General features: G+C 39.2%; 2 long non-coding RNA genes across 2 annotated transcripts; one reads left to right on the plus strand and one right to left on the minus strand.

Moving 5' to 3' along the window:
• Positions 1–897: 897 nt before the first annotated feature.
• On the plus strand, positions 898–3696 carry LOC134633445 (uncharacterized). The gene is made up of 4 exons (XR_010094744.1): positions 898–1099; positions 1844–2001; positions 2430–2488; positions 3446–3696. It is a non-coding gene; the product is annotated as an uncharacterized LOC134633445 (long non-coding RNA).
• Positions 3697–6127: 2431 nt separating this feature from the next.
• LOC134633387 (uncharacterized) lies at positions 6128–7337 on the minus strand. Its single transcript, XR_010094734.1, has 4 exons — positions 7242–7337; positions 6874–6990; positions 6668–6769; positions 6128–6526 (listed from the first exon to the last, which is right to left on the minus strand). It is a non-coding gene; the product is annotated as an uncharacterized LOC134633387 (long non-coding RNA).
• Positions 7338–13448: the final 6111 nt, after the last annotated feature.

Here is a 13448-nt window from a genome sequence, read left to right on the forward strand (position 1 = left end):
TTATTACGTGTTTTACCGTCTTTATGGTGCTAGCTTAAAGTTACGGTGTAAACGTTAGCTTATATTGTAGTAAAGCTGTTACTGTTTAAACGATGTTAGGACAGAAATATTAGCTTCTGTCATGACTGATGAAGTTACTACTTAATAAAGTTTCCAGTAAAACGATTAATCGCAGCCACAGATTGACAGTAAATATCCAGATTAGCTTCAATGCATCTGTAATAAATATGTGCAAGTTTCAGTGCTTCGTTTAAACTGTATGATACTTATACTGACCCAGGGTCAGTGTAAAATACAACCCTAGCTGTGTGAACAAAGCCTGGCTCTTTTAATCCTGCATGACAAACCTCAGGATGCAGGTTCTTATGACTCTTTCCTGCTGGTACACCTGTCACACCTGAGAGTCAGCTAGAAACTTACAGTGACGTGGACATCATGCAAAGACTGCCGACTCTGTAATACTGTAAATGATCAGTGACTCAGGTTAACACTAAACTTTAAACAGTACCTCTGTGTCTCTGTGTGTGCTGAACATCTGGATTGAGTCCGGCTGCATTGACTGTGGGACTTTTCTGTGTTAAAAGCTGGTTGAAGACGGATCAGAAACATTTGAAGATTAAAATTTAGCATTATGGCTGCTGGTGGTTTGTAAAGCCTCTACTCAGCTTTGTTACTAATTTATGTTTGTTGTTGTTTAACACAGATTTCAGAAGAGCAAAGATGAGCACTGTTGCTTCATCCTTAATAGTTTAACTGGATTGGAAATCAAAAAAGTCCAGATTCTTCTTCCACAGAAGTTTCATTTGTCAGTGTGGGACTGCTGAGTCACCTGAAGAACTCATTTCATTCTCCACGATGTTGATTTACAGAAATGTTTCACAGGAACCGATTCCTCCCAAAGGGTGAACTAGTGTGTTTCCATAGATTACCTCTGTATGAATGTACTTCTTAAATGAAGGCAAGTGTTTGTCCTTTTTTGTTCCTCAGGTACAGTACGTGATATTAAGGGCAGGCGGTCATCACTGGGGGAAGACAAGAAGCAGACGTACTTCCAAGAGGGAGCTGCAGTGAGGACACAGCCTGGTCACTGAGGTCAGAGGTCAGAATCTGAAACAGCACAGGTTTATATTCTAGGGGTTATAAAAAAATTGAAATGTATTTATAGAGAAACCTTTAAATAATATTTCAAATAATAGTCATAATTATGATTATTATTAGAAATATCAAACATTTAAGTGGATTTTCTGTTACACCTATTGTCTTACCCCTGCGATAACTGGCAGCCTGTCTTTGTCCTGTATCAGCTGGGATAGGCTTCATCCTCCCGCGACCTTGAATTGGATACATGAATTATATTGACTTGTATTCCAATTATGTAATCTGATCATTTACAAACTCAAGGTATCCAATCAAAATGTAAGTAATAATGATAAAAATGGGAAAGCAGAAATAAGTGTGACATGAATGTAAATGTGTTAGCTGACATAGAGGACAGCTACATGCAGTCTGAAAAACCTTTGTTGTCAAGTTTGCAGGTCCATCAGCACGAGACATTCTTACATAGAAGAGACTGTTAAAGTCTCTAACTCAGTGAAGTCCCGTCTGTTTGGATAAATATAGTAAGCTGATGTATGTGCATTTATTGACACATTTTCTTAAGTGCTTATCCAGTTCAGGATCACAGTGGAGCTGCAGCTGGATATGTTCAGTAAAGAAACCTTACAAAAGTTAACAATAAACCTGCTTCCCTGTACGTTGTTGTCCACAGGATGAGAACATCAAACTGGAAGACTGTGGAACATGTTAATAAATGTTGGTGTGGTTATGCCTGTGTCTTTCACAGGAGGCGCTGAAAGGTTTCCCTAATAGTTCCTGGTGAATCAAAGCAGAACCATAAAGGTTGCTGGACTGCATGATGGCCTTACCCCTGAGCAGTCATCCTGTTAAAAGAGGAACCAGTTAGAAGCTGTTTTCAAAGTAGCTGAGCAGATTTCATCTCAAGTAAGCGATTAACTGTTTGTTTGTTCTGCCACTTAAAGGACATTTAAGGACGTCTTTTGAGTGTCCAGTTGAATTAATTCTACTGGCTCTCATGGTCATTTGTGATTATGGACATATTTTCATGTTTTCAACCATTTAGTAAATTCTATCTATTTAGTAATATCTGTCAGCTATAAAATGTAATATAAATATAAAAATTATCTAAATATTTCCTGCCCGTTATATTTTAATGATGTAAGACCAGAAGTCTGTTATCGTTTTACATTAGCATTCCTCACATATCAATGAGATGCTGTACAGTACAATCCTACTGACACAGCAGAGGGATAACGACGGCTATTTAACATCGTTGCACAACACATTCGAGCTGCATGATGCAGACAAAGTGACTAAATCATCTTTTTTGTGGTTTATTGTCTTCAAACCAGCAGACAAAGCCGATGGCAGAAGATCTTTGGAGAAGAACTTCAGGCCGTGTACTGACAAGGTATTTTTTTCTTGTTATCAAAAGACATTTGGAGTGACGGCTTCTACAACTGTGCTGATGTAAAGCTTACAGTCTAAGAAGTCACAGTGTTGATATTCAGCACGAAGAGAAAAGCTCACTTGTTTGATTTTATTTACAATCATAGTTTTTGTAAATTCTGACTGTAAACAGCTTTTACAGCTTTGATATTGTTTGACACTCGATATCAGGTGATGGTATTTAATTTAAAGGTTTCTATGTCCCAATGAGCCATTTACACTGACCAGTGTCAGTTTGACTGTAACACATTCATTATTTAGATCCAGCATTTCTAAGAGAAAGAACTGAATGCAAAAAATGGCAGCCCTCAGGCCAGGTTTAATTGATAGAGATATATGCATGCATTATGAAATTTATGTATCCCAGATCATTTTTATTTATCTAGTCCTGGCAGACCCACCCCTTTCTCCCAAGTTAACTGCAACCCAAAAGAGCTAGTGGGGCTATTTACACACTCACAACCAGTAGGGGTAAAAAGAGCCACCAAAAACCTGTCAGCCTGCACAGCTACAGATGTGCTAAAAGCTAAAAGACTTAGAAGCTCTGCTTATGGAGAAACTTTCTAAGCCTAATAGAGGACAGGTACTCCTGCCCAAATAACATTATATAAGCCCACCTACAGCCCAGCCATAAAGTGAACCAAGTCATTTGGTTAAAGACAGCATGGGACCAAATGCATGTAACCAGCCTGCACCAACCTAACATTTCTTCCTCCTGAATTAAATGAATGAATGGATGAAATTTAAATGACTATAAACCTAAAGCCACTAGTTCCCACACTGGAGTTCCCTGACACTGTGTTAACTGTACTGAGCTTGTATCAACAGTTGTAACAGGCTAAGCTACGTGAGACACTGCATTGAGCGATTGTTTCTATCTTAGTGGTTTCAGCTCATATGTTCTTTTTCCTTTCTGTAGATCAAAGCAGCTCGTGCTATTTCTGCTTCAATTTTGATGGCAAGAAGAAGAAAAAGAAGAAGAAGAAGACTTCAGCGAAGTGGCGTTCATGGTCTCAGTGGACAGTCATGGTCACACACTGCATGTGGTTTTAAAAGCAACATGTCTGTTCACCACAACAATCGAGATGTGTAATATCAGTGCAGCTACGGTTTGTTCTTGAACATCAGTTCTGTTTTCTACTTTGACCACTTAGACCAAAAAAGTGTTGTTTTCAGATTCTTTCTTTTAAATCTATAAAGCACCTGCTCATATTTTATTACAATTAGTTTCACATAAATAGTAGTGTTTCCTTTATGATCTTTTAATGCTTACACTAGACTGTACACGTCTACAATAGAGACATTTCTGTTACCTATTTATGAGACTGGGCTGCTTGACTACAATTTGGAAATTGGTGCTATTGTTTGTTTTTTAATATGATGGACTGAACACAGGAGGTATCTGACTAAGCAAAGATTAATCTGATCCCATTTCTACCTGTCTCTACTGTTTCAACTGTAACTGTCAGGATATATATTTATTCCAGCTCTCATAGGGCAAAGGAATGACTCAGACTTGTCAAATGTTCTTTGACTTGATAAACAATTTGAAGTTCACAATTTTCTTACAAATAAAACTATAATGACAAACATGAACAGCTGTGGTTATTTATGAGACATGATTTTTTTTGAATGTGTTCATATTTAGACAGTGTACATCTGTATGCTGAAACTGTAATGGTGAACCTGAGGTGATGGTCAACACAAGGCAAATATATATAAATATAAAATAATACTGAAGTAATGTCTTTACCCTCTGCAGCGTGTGGACGCTGTGCACACAATCACCTTAATCACTGTAGTAAACGTGCACTGCTAGCTCACGTGACTGACTGTCTCCATGGTTACATCGTACATTATTAGCTATGCAAACAGCTTCCAAAGATACCGCCATAGCTCTCTGCAGCTGTAACACTTTCATGCTTTACAAATCATTTCACGTTTTTGATAGTTATGAAGACAGAATATGTTTTTAAAGTCATGCTAGGCGGTTGCTGTGGACTAGGGTGGACCGCGCGTCCGATTCCTGTTGTTAGCTGTCCGCCGTAGGTAGGAAGGCTGCGTTCCGTTTAGAAGTAGCGCCAGTCTGCCGTAACTCGAACTCAAACCCCGCTTTGTTCTGTAATTAAAGGGCTTTTACAGCCGTTCATGACACACACGCACACACACATAAAGCACTTTGCCTCACCATGAGAATGCAACTTTACTAAAACCTTTAAAGTGTCTGATATAGGATAGAAAAATGAAGCAACCAGAGATTTAATGATGAAGACTCTGGGTTCTGTAGTTCACGTTTTACAGTCCTGAAGGACTCACTTCAAATAATTTATTGAAGAGGAGTTTATAATGCACTTTACATTTAGACTGTTGCTGTTTAATTTTTTACATTGTTACTGTGTTATGTCATGAATAAGGTTCACCTGCTGGGGTTTGATGGATCAGCTGGACAAAGACAGACTTCATCCATCATGTGCAAAAATCCTAGTTGGATTTTTGTTTTCACTCATATTTTAGAACCAAATATTGAAAGCATTTCTGACAGACTGGATACCTGGTCAGGGTGTACATTACCTTTCACTCAAGCATCCCAGGACAGAGCCCTGCCCCATCATGAGCCCGGGTGGATACGTGGTTATAATATAAAATGACTGATACTAAATATGAATATTTCATGAAAATCAAATTATAATATGAATTCCTAGGTGTTTTTTATATCCAGCAAAAGATTGATTACATATGTCTGAATTGCTAACCCTAACCCTAGCTCAACAGACCACAATGCCCTGGACTGTCACTATTATTACATGCTGTGAACATAAGTAGCTTTGATCACAATTTATGTTGTAAAAGAGAAGGAATATTGAAAAAAAGATCAACATTGTGATATTATTTCTTCCAAACTGACCAGAAACATGCTTGTCAGACTCTCACAGCACGGGATCAGACTCACTGTGCATGACGGCTCAGGCCAATAATGTTTGTTAGATTGTCAGTTGTTTAGTACACTTCTGTACAGTTAGGGTCACCATCTCTATTTCAGTATAATTAATATGCAGAAAACACTAAAAGTTGATTGTTTTCCAATATTCTAGCATAATAAAAAACTTTGACTTTGTTAGTACATATTGTTACAGTCCTAATGCCAATATGATTCTTCATAACTCCTGCTTTGAAATACTGAACTTTAAAATTGACCTGATGAAAGATAATTTACAGTGGCAGTCTGTCAGGATAATTCTGACTGTAAGATCACTGTATTAATCTGAATCCTTCTGAAATGTGCTGTGAATGAATGCTGATGCAACTCACTGTGTGAAAGCTGTTAATAAAATGAATCTGTGACACATGCAACACATTCACAGAGGAAGAGGACACAAAGGGAGGACACGCAGAGGCTGTGTTAAAGTCAGAAATCCAAATCTTTAGTCAAAAACAGGCGGCGGTTACAAACAGGAAGTCAAGCAGTCCATCAAACAGTTTAGAGGGTCAAACATACAGAGAATTCAAACAGCAGTAAAAAATAACTGAACACTGAAAAACTTAAAGCAATGTGTGATGCAATAAAAGGCAGCAGCACAGTATATTCACTGAATTAAAAAAATTACAAAAGAGAAAAACGACGATTTCTAAGGTTTGTTTTCTAAATGCAGGCAGAGTGTGGCTGGTAAAGATGGAAACATACAGAATGTAAACTGTGTGAGTTTAGTGAACTTTGTTAGTAACAAATGAGGTAAAAAAACAACCCAAAACAGACAAAACACAGAAAGAGGCTCTCAGTATTCATTAATAATTAGAAAGCATATAAACATTCTGGTCGTGGATTTTTACAGTCTTAGTTCCGCTCGCTGTCATCATTATAATCATCATGATCAATGGCGAGATCATGAGGTGGGCGGGGCTGTCTCTGTTGATGTCACCATGAAGGAACAGCATTTGGCACGTGTTGGTGAAACAGCCCAGTACTGGTTTAGTTTCCTCTCCAGCTGTTGGACATTTGACACTTCAACATTAAGGGGAAGAAGAAGAAACAGTGTTAGGTCAGGTGACCACATGGTTTCTAAAAAACTGACAGGAAGTAACCAGGCCGTTAGAAATGGATATCATGTGTTTATAGTTACTGTAGTTAGATAGCTCTACTTACCAAAAGCAAAGCTGCTGAATGTTGCAGGAACATGCTCATGTGTGGTGGTCATTCAGTGCTGCTCCGGCAGGTTAGACAGTCCAAGACTGACATCCTGCCCATCTGAGAGCTTGAAAACACACATGCAAAGATTTAATTGTATTACAGTCAAAGTTGGATGTTCGTTTTTGTCCTTTAAAAATGTTTGTGTATTTGAAAGCACTAACATTTAGGGATGACTCGGATCGTCTCTCTATCTCCTTTAAAGGGGAGACAAATGTGTCCACTGATCCACGTCACTTTACCTGGATGATGACTCCTCTCTCCCTCACCCAGAAACACTCCTAAAATAACCAAGCAAATAAATAATACTGAAGATTTACTCACATTACAAAAACATCAAAAACATCTCCCTTTGATTCCATTCCTCCATTCCTGCTGAACATCAGGCAACAAATGTCCCAGTAAATCACAGTAAAATGTAAAGCACATATTTTCTCTGCTTTGTCTAACCTCTGCAGAGCCCCTCTGTCAAGAAAAACATATCTTTAAGCATAAAACAAATATACATTTCATAACACGTCACTGGACAAACCTCAGTCAGTTGATTTCCTCTGTGCAGTGCAGACGAGCATCAGTCAGCAAGTCAAGGTGGTGAGATGGACTCGTGCCCTTGGTGACTCTGCTAGTTCTTCTGCTTCAGAGGAAACACCACCGTCTCTCCACACCGTCACCATCTGTGAGCACAAACTGAAGCTCTGCTCTGCCAGCATGTAGGAAATCACATATCACACACACAAGGGTGAAGAAACATTAGAGCTCAACTTTGGATACTTTAGATCTAAAAATCAAAGTAGCTCTTAGTTTCAGCAATCAGTGAACAGACACAATGATACCAAACTGATTCTGTATGAATACAATATGGTATTTTCAATACAGGTGTCAAATTAATGTATTAAAACTAATACAGATATATGTATATATATATTTGATAAATTAGTTTGCTAAATTAGAACATGTATATATATATATATATATATATATATATATATATATATATATATATATATATATATATATATATATATTATTTAACAATTGCAACTGAAAGAAACTAAATATTGAACAAAAATATATTGTCACATTCTGCATTCTCTAATACAAATTTCACAAAGTAAATTTTTGATTAACAGAAAAAATATGAATTACAAAAAATAATTGTATATTATTAAAATATTATGCAACCGTGACCAAAGTCAGAATCATCATTACAGTACTGTGGACTTACTGCTTGCCTAATAGTGATAAACTTCAGGGGAGATAATTGATGACAGAAAACTGTAAACAACACTCTGAAGTCAAGCTTCTTATCATGTTTCTGTGACCTCAGCACGCTGACAGACTTGAAGTTGCTAAAGATTTCAAAAAGTGATAATTATAGGGAAGAAACTTTTTCATCCGTTTAATCAAACATTTGATGTCTCAGCTGTCTCAGTCCTATAGCATTCTGCAACTACAACTAACCTGAGGAGGCTTGGATTTGGCTGCAGGTGCCCCTGTACATCTTTCTCAGCAGCACACATGTGGGTACCATTTAATCATACTTCATCCTGAGCTTTGCTTCATCACAAGACTAAAGGTGGCATACCGTGTCACGGTCTTATCATCATCCAATTGGAGAAGAAACATTTACGGTCATCCTGGTTTTGTTTTCTGATTCTGCAAAAAGACTGAGGACAACAAAGCCCAGAGAACACGAGATACACAACATCCAACATTCAGACTCAACAGCCTCCATAAATGAAGAGCACCACGTTGGTCCAGTTATACTAGATATAAGCATAATTCACATTACTGTGTATGAATAATAATCAAGAGACAAACTTTGATGTCCCATCATCAGACTGCAAACAAACTTCCACCAGGCTTCTTTGTTGGCAGAGGTGATGATTCTCCCATCAGGGATCAGTAGCGTGTATTAACCTGTGGTATAAGCAGCAGTCACTGAAATATTACTGTTTCAGATAAGAAATCTAGCACATAAAAGCAAGGGTGGGAGGGATCTCTACAAACTGACTTACCTCTGCACGTGTAAGGCTGTTCCTCCAGCTTCAACAAAATTCTAACTCTCCAGTCACAGACAAACAAAGAAACTCCAGCTGGGAGATAGAAAACACTGCCTGGGTCTTGCTGGATGTTGCTGGTCAGAGTCCACACATTAGCAGAGTGCTGCTTGGTCCCACTGACCCATGTGGACAGTGACTGTGGAGAACTGTTCTGGAAAATGGAAAAGAGAATTAAAATGACAAAAAGCCAAACAGGCTTTCCACAAAGACTGTCTTAGAATCAGCAATCAGAAAATCATTGGTTCATATTACAATTAAATATGAACAAGTTCTTTAACTGTAAGTAGTTAAAATTTGATTTGATTTACATCCTTCACACAGCACATTTGTCCAGGCTGTCAGGTAAACATAGAATTAATCCCAGGTAACATGACTCACAGTAGAGATTCAGTGAGAAAGATTGCTAGCTCTAATATTATTACCACACCAACAGCTCAGATTTCTAGAAGTATTTAAACAAATGTCAGTCTATCCATTCATTTTCTTCTGAATATTCAATTCATGTTCACAGTGGGAGGGTGGGGGGTATCGTGGAAGTTTGTAAATAAAGTCTGCAACACAGAAAGACCTGTGATCAAGCTATTTATTACTGCGCGCAGGAGAGCCAACACACATCAAACATCACAGTTCACAGTCATGTCAGCTCTGCCACAGAAGTCGTGCTCCCACTCCTTTATGCATTCCAAGGAAGAGGGAGGAAGTTACAAACTGATCATACCACACTTCACACGCCTCGCTATGAAACCTAACGGATCAATGGTTAAGCTCTTTTGTGCCCTTGGCCTTATCAGCACCTGTAAAGGGAGTTGTTTTCTCAAACTGCTGATGCTGAAGTAAGTTCATCTAGTTTTAGAAACTTTCACTGAACAGTCTATAACAGTGTCACAAATAAGCATATGCATAAGCACTTAAATACTTTAAATGAGAATAATAGAACATTTCTATTACAGGAGCCAGAGCCTGTCCCAGTAGTCACAGGTAGAGCACACCTGGACAGGTACCAGTCTGTCAGAGGACTAACACAGAGACAGACATCAGAGTAACAAATCTATTTAAAATTAATGTAAGCTTGCTGCAGCTGTATGTATGAACATGTGTTTCTGTGCTCTCAGTCCACCTCTCAGGAACCTGGAGTTCATTTTTAGTCTACTTTAAACAGACCTCACAAAAGGCTGATGTGGCTGGATCAGTAGTCTGATTTAAGTACGATACCTTTGGCCAGGGATTAATCTGGTACATCGCTTCACTGCAGTCTTACATATTATCCCCACACCTGAATCAAAAATATTGATATTTACATATAACATTTCAGCTGATGCAGCCTGACTCAATCTGATTCCTAGATGTTCAGCACACACAGAGACACAGAGGTACTGTTTAAAGTTTAGTGTTAACCTGAGTCACTGATCATTTACAGTATTACAGAGTCGGCAGTCTTTGCATGATGTCCACGTCACTGTAAGTTTCTAGCTGACTCTCAGGTGTGACAGGTGTACCAGCAGGAAAGAGTAATAAGAACCTGCATCATGAGGTTTGTCATGCAGGATTAAAAGAGCCAGGCTTTGTTCACACAGCTAGGATTGTATTTTACACTGACCCTGGGTCAGTATAAGTATCATACAGTTTAAACGAAGCACTGAAACTTGCACATATTCATTACAGATGCATTGAAGCTAATCTGGATATTTACTGTCAATCTGTGGCTGCGATTAATCGTTTTACTGGAAACTTTATTAAGTAGTAACTTCATCAGTCATGACAGAAGCTAATATTTCTGTCCTAACATCGTTTAAACAGTAACAGCTTTACTACAATATAAGCTAACGTTTACACCGTAACTTTAAGCTAGCACCATAAAGACGGTAAAACACGTAATAATATCTACAAATGCATCTTACAGCTGTTATATTAGCACTCGGTGTATTACTAACATAACCACATTAACATTATTGACACTCGCTGACTTTTAATAGTCATTCTATAAATGCTGTCCGTTTAAATGGTCTCACCTGTAACACTGCTGTATCCACCGGATTCCAGCCAGAGTGGATTCTGGAGTCTTCCCACGCTCCTGTCAGTGATCCTCCATCTGGATGAATGATAACAACCTTCTGAACAATCTAGCAGGTGGATGGCCCACATCTATGGGACTGATTTCTGCTAATAACGCCCATTGTATGGACTGAAAACAGCCGAAGCGGGTGAATAAAGTCACCCGGTCGCTAGCTGTGCCATTACCCAGCATACACCTCTCCCTCCATAAATGCAATATACGATACAAAAGTAATGGCCTATAATTAATTTATCTGCTGTATCTGCTGTTTCTCAGGTAGTTGTTTACATTATATGATATATTGTGTTCAGTACACGTCACTACAATGTGATTTTGGAAATGTATAAATATACGAACAACTGGCTCTTCCGCCGAAATCTCTTGTCGTCGATAAACAACGATTAGGGAGCTGCATAGTATTCAATAGGAGGACCCTGCACGTCAATTCTCGACGCCAGGGGGGTACCCTTCGCGTCGATAAGTGAAGCAGAGGGAGCCTGACCATGCGTCACACATTTGACGAGTTGGGAGTGAGAACGTGTTGGCTTTTTAACAGTCAGCATGCATGACCAGTCCCGGACTGGTAATCAGAACACTGAGGTCGTGTCCAAATTCATGGGCTGAATCCTCCTGAGGGCCCGGCCTTCGCGAGCTATGTGGCCGGGTCCTCAGAAGGTCGGGTAGGCCGGATGTAAACCTACGTTTAACCTGAGTAGCGAAAGACAGCGGTGATCTGAAAATGATGTGCCGGGAGTTGTGCCGTTCTCGGCGTCTCTAGTGACCCTCGAGCTCTCGGCTAGCTATCGAGCTTGTGGGTAACAGACGTCTCCGAAAATGTCGAAGCACTTGTGCAAATATGCGATATTTTGGTAAACCGAGCAGATATTTGAAGTTTACACACCCACATTCTCGCCTGAAAATATGTTAAAAGTTTATTATGTGACCCAGAAAGAATAATAAGAGTAATTTTAAAACTTAGTAGCGGCCACCATTGCCGGAAACTGGAGTTTGGCTGGGCCGCGCTATGAAATCCGGGATATGGTGGGCCACGGAGGACACACCCGACCCATCCTTCAAATTCGGGGAAAAGGAGGACGCATTGGTCAGCCTTCGGCTTGTCGCTGTGACGTAATCGGTCTACAAATATGTTGGGAGGATGCAGCCCATGAATTTGGACACCCCCAATAATTACAATCGCGGTCTTTGCAAACTACTTTCCTTCCTTGATGCAAAATAAAATGGACGTCAGACGATCTTTTTTTTTATTATCATTAGTATTATTATTATTATTTTGAGAAATGAGAGCGGCAATCCTTAAGTTGTGGTGGCTCTGCTTCTGGGTCAACACATAAAGCAGGTAAACAAACTTAAATCCTGTATGTCTTTGAAATTCTATGAACACTGGGCAGATCATTCCCAACAGCCGTGTTTTAAAACTCTTAAAAAACAGCTGTTGCATCCGTCTGCGTCTCCCCATTCATCTTCACTGTAGCTCATCATCCCGGAGAGCTCACTGAAAGCTTTCTCCCAGCTGTAACTGGCGGCTTTGTTTTAGCAGCACCAGAACTTTCTGAAAAAGCTCTGAAGCATGCTTGCTTGTATTTAAAAATGTGCGCGGCAGTAGTCGCTTGTTCTGTCGTGCAGATACCGCTTTGCTCCCGTATCTGCTTCATCATCCGCTCAGCTGTTCGCACTGCGGGGAAACACTGGGACACAGCAGCATCATGAACTCCAGCTATAGGGAGATTTTTCAGCAGCAAAACAAATAAAGCCAACGTGAAACGATCAGTAAAAAACAAAGACTGCTCTGAGAGTTTGAATTATTAACTGTATTTATTGATGTGTGGTTAAAGAGTATCTTACGTTCAGTAAGTAGGGGCAGGTCCCGCCTTCCTCACCTCTGATTGGATAGAAAGTCTCTCCTACTTACTGATGATTAAGATACTCACTCACGGGGTGGGACAAGTATGTCTGAGAGAGGGAGGGCGTCTCATGAGACCATCAGTGTTGCCAACGGTCTCTGACAGAAAGTAGCTGAAGTTCCTCAGGGTGTCACACCAAAATAAAAGCAGGGGGGTAAAGCTCTCAGCCTGAAACGTTGTCCCAGTCCAGGCCTGTGCATGACTGTCTGACTGCTTGTTTTAAGTTTAAAAATTTGTCAATGCTAGCTTTTTCTAAAATATTGAAATGGCAGATGTTAAAAAATAAAACAAAGTACTACTGTATCCCACTAGTATGTGTGAAAATACCCACTGTTGCTGCACCTAATTTTTTTTTTTTGGAATTGTGGGATCAAGTAAAATATTTTTGAATTGATTTTATATTATATTGGGTAGTGTTAGAACGTCAGTGCTTAATAATTGTTTTCATAATCATATCTCCCCCAATTATTCAGCGGGCCACATATAGAAACCTGGTTCTTTTAAACACCTGGGGTCCAAATAAATTTTGAATATTATATGTCTGGGCTATAATTTGGAGAAATACGGCATGTTTTGTGAAGCATATTACATCTATGAGTATGATCTATGAAGCTAATTCCATGATGCATGAATAATCTATGCAGTTGCAATGCCTTTATTTTAGTGAGGTAAGTACACAATCTGTTATTTCTGCATAACAG

Source organism: Pelmatolapia mariae, linkage group LG8 (assembly GCF_036321145.2).
Source record: "Pelmatolapia mariae isolate MD_Pm_ZW linkage group LG8, Pm_UMD_F_2, whole genome shotgun sequence".
Classification (NCBI taxonomy): Eukaryota; Metazoa; Chordata; class Actinopteri; order Cichliformes; family Cichlidae; genus Pelmatolapia; species Pelmatolapia mariae.